The sequence below is a fragment of the Thalia democratica genome, chromosome 8 (assembly GCF_965202585.1).
Source record: "Thalia democratica chromosome 8, ktThaDemo2.hap1.1, whole genome shotgun sequence".
NCBI classification, from domain to species: domain Eukaryota; kingdom Metazoa; phylum Chordata; class Thaliacea; order Salpida; family Salpidae; genus Thalia; species Thalia democratica.
The window spans coordinates 5,448,516-5,453,037 of record NC_139172.1 but is presented as its reverse complement, the minus strand read 5'-3'; positions in this window follow the sequence as shown (position 1 = coordinate 5,453,037).

Sequence of the window (4,522 nt, the reverse complement as noted above, 5' to 3'; positions counted from 1 at the left end):
TTATAAAAAAGAAGCTAAAACTTTTAGTTAATCTAAACTTAATGCTAAACAAAAAAAATCTTAAACAACTAAACTATTATTTTAGATATAAATTTAAAGTATATAAAACCTTTCAATAAAATTATTTTTTGTTTTAGCTACAAGTATAACAAAATAAAAATTGAGATAAAAAATAAATTGTATTATAGATACATGATGAAGGTATTATAGGATGAAGGTAAATGTTCCTTGATTCTGGTTTTGAAATGCCTCGAAGTTATAGAGACAGAAACAATTGAATTTTTATACCATACCAGAACTAAAAAAGTTTGTGTACTATGCAAATTCAATTGCTTATGTGAAAGAAGCTTTATCGGACAAACTTTGAAGCATTTTAAAACTGCTGGATCAAAGAACGTTTACCTGCATGCGCGTTGAAATTTAGGTTTGTCAGCTCCTGTGGTTAACAACTAACGACAGTGTAGTTTACTTTTTCACACACTGCAGTACTTTTTTACACACACAACGCAATCAAGTGTCTATAATACAGCTTCATTTTGGTTTTCAAAGTTTACACTTTTTGGCCTTTTATGAAACTTTCGTTTTATTAAGGATGTATTACAAACACAACTATAAAAAAAATATTGTTTAAATCAATCATAAATAAGCTCTAAATTTCGATTTAAAACAAAATTTTTGTCAGATATGCCGGATGACATACGAGTTAATGCAGGGAACTTGATGCGACCACCTTGATCCACTCATTAGATTACTTCTACTTCTACTCCGTCATCCAAACGGACCACACCAGATCGAACTAAGGGTCGGTGACCAGATTGGCAATCGGGCCGGTAAGTTCAAGGACAGCAACATTTTCAAGGGGCCGAACAAGCGAACGGGCAATTTGTGGAACGGATGGTCGGTGGGAGTAAATAGGACAACAGGGAAGGCCGGATGGTATCCCACTTTTAAAACTGTTAACAAATTTCGAACCATGAAGTTTCCAAAGTATCCCGACTTTTGATGATTGTTTTTCATATTTGGAAATTGCTAGTTTGTATTATTAGTTCATGCGTGCGACTTTGATAACTTTAATTTTCACAGTTATAGCTATAAGTTCCTGTATGTTTGACTTTAACTATGCAATTTTAAAAACTTTCTGTCTTCACAAACTTTATGTCTACTTTTCAAATCTTTGCTACCTTTTATTTATAAACCAAAATTAAACAAACATAAAACTTCGGTGAAACTGAAACTTTCTATAGCTTACTTTTTTTATAAACTTGTGTCCTTTTAAACTTCATAAAGAAACTTTAAACAAACCACAAATTTGTTAACGTTTTAAGAACAAATATAGAGCCATAACAGCTTCAAGTTATTTTGTAAAATTATTTTAATTATTATTCTCAAAGTTTGAACGGATGAAATAAAAAAAGAAAGTTTCAAGAGGTTCTTTACTTGTTATTCAAAATTGTTCTTACAAAGTTTAAATATCCTTTGAGTTTAATTGTTAAAGTTATGACTTGAGCAAGAACAGTGTTAAGTTCTAAACAAATACTTTTCAAAGAGCGCGAAGTTTCAAAAGTAGTTTTTTAATGTAATAATTGTAATTTATATAAGACTTAGTTTGTTGTTATTGTCTAATTATTGTTCAGAACTCAAGTAAACATATCTATAAATAATATTTTATCTATTATAATATAGCTGAACACTAAAATTATCACCCTAACTTAAGGTTCAAACTGTTCTTCAAACGTATCAGTAAAACTAACGAAAACTGTATCTTTCACGTTCATTTAAAAATATAAAGTTACAATAACAATTAAAGTTTTAACTAGCTATTAGCATTGAAATTTTTATAACAAAACTCGAATAACCTTACAATAGATATCAAATAACTATCGATTGTTCAAAGTTTAGATACACTTTCGAAGTTTGTATTAATCTTAAGTACTAAACAATCAAATATATCACTATGATATTTTGAGAATTAACGTATTACTAACCTTAAACTGTTTAAAGCAGAATTTTAAAGCGTTTTAATGATACAAAACGTTATTTAAATGATTGTTAAAATAATTTGAACTAATAAGTTTATAAAATTATCAGAATTTTAATACACTAGTTGGTTTCTATAATTTTTTCAAGAACAAAGTCAAGTTTGTAAAAATACTTAAAACAATTTTGAGTTATATTTAAAGAAGTTTTTTATTTTTTTTAATGTGTAATTAATTAAATGTAAAATTAAACTTTTGTAAAGATATCTTACCCCTGTTCACAGCTACTTACATAACATTTATTGAAGAAAATGTTTACTCAAATATTAAATAAGAAAATTTATATGAAGAAAAAGTGACCTAATTTTTATTAATAAAAAGCTATATACAACTCAAAACATTTAAATTACGTAATTTTATGTCAAATCGATCTTTTCTAGTCTGCTATCAAAATTTATTAAAAAATTCTTTAGAAAAAATATAATACATTTTTTTACAAATATATTTGCTTTAAAACATTAGTTTTAGTAATTTACAAAACTACTAACATAAAAAGATTACTTTTTTTTTGTTAATTGACAGAATATTAAAATAATGTTTTTAAAAAAACTTATATTTTAGTGCTTTAAAAATCAATTTTTAAATAGTTTTAAAAGAACGTAAGTTTTTTTGTAGCTGCATACATTTTAAACTCTTTTAAAAAGCATCTATTTATTTAAAATCTAGTTCAATTTAAATTCAGCAATAAGTTATTAACTATCAGAAAAAAAACATTTTAGGACTTTGCTTAAACTATTTTTTTAAGAATAGTACTTAAAATTATTGCCATTAAAAAGAGTTAATCTATTTGATTACATTATATAGATAATAAGTACGGACTAAATTATGAACATACATATAAAAACTTATCATAAACGAATAAAGAACTTCTAAAACTATTGTACTAAAGTTTTATTTTAGTTTATCATAGTAATTATACCAATATCTGACGATGATCAAAATCTGTAATTTAGGAATGAAAAATGTTCAGAAAGTATATAAAAGTCAAGACGACATCAATAAAGTATTATGAATTTCGTTTGTTACTGTCGTACAAAACTCTTTTCATTTAATAAGAAAAAAAAATTAAAAGAAGTTTTAAAAAGTCATTCCACAAAATATATTTTTATGAAGACTGAAATTTATAACTACAATAAGTATTTAAAATATAAATTTAATCGTTGCTTAAGAAAAGATCCTAGCGAAACAAGTTCACTGAATTATATGACAATAACAGGTTATACAGTATCCTTCTTTTATTAAACTAGCACATGTTTCTGTATGTTAACAGATTAACACACTTCAGCGGAGCTCTGTGAACTAATGCATACTGTAAGGAAAGAATAAAATCTAAAGTAGGTAAATACATGTGTCCATTAATAATTAAAACAATTGCTTTAGATTTTATAGGTTAATGGTTAATAGTAGATAAAATACTTAATAATAATCAATAATAATAAAATCAAAGTTAGATACAATTAGAAAGCAGATTGAATTCAAAAAAGAAAAAATTAAATTATAAAAAAAAGCACAAAAATCAAACTTGTTATTAAGCTTTGAAAGCCCTGACCAGTAATTAAGTTACAGCATCATACATAAAACCACCATGACTTATCTACATGTAGAATAACGTACAATAAGTAAAAAAAAATAATTATTGTCCTAGAAAGGAGCAGTCAGGTATCTGAATCAAAGATCTTATACAGATGTTTTAAATATTTAATAATTAAACTATGTTATAAATTATGTTTTTGTGTTTAACATGAAAGTTAAAATGTAAAACATAAAACGACAAGGTTATATGCTAAGTATAAACCTGCAGTAAAAAGACCTCTCACCGTTCTATTGAGCGTAGTAGGTTTATCTGTGATTTGAATACAGGTTTCTAATTAACATGGAACTTAACACATAAAAATATGAAGAATTATAGTTGAAGAATAAAATGAATATATAAAATGTCGGAGTATAGAAAGTGACATGTGTGAAAAAATATGTAAAAAAAGTAAATGGAAAAAACTATATTTTGACTTAGGATATATAATTATATTAATACAGTAACCTCTCGTTTATTTACGCACTTTGTGTCTACAGAAAAAGTGCGTAAAGATGTGAGAGATCGTAAAGATATGAGAGTAACCAAATATACTTACTACAATGGCTTTTTTTTGATATTGCTTCTAGTAAAAACAGACTGGGGACTTTCCCACTTTTTAATAATTTGTTTACCTACTTATAAATATGAAAACAAAAGATGATACTATACATACATTAAAAAAAAGGTTTTAAATTTATGTAAAATAATAATACTTATAGAAAATATTACTAATTTTAATAAAAAGTAGATTTTTGTTTTATCTATATTTATATGTGACTTATTTGATACTTAACATTTGTATTCTATTCTACTTAGCAAATTCAATTTATAATTAAGCATTTGTTTACAATTAAGAAATGGTGTTTGTCTATATTAAAATTTGTTTCTATAGTCTTATAGCATTTGGTGCTGA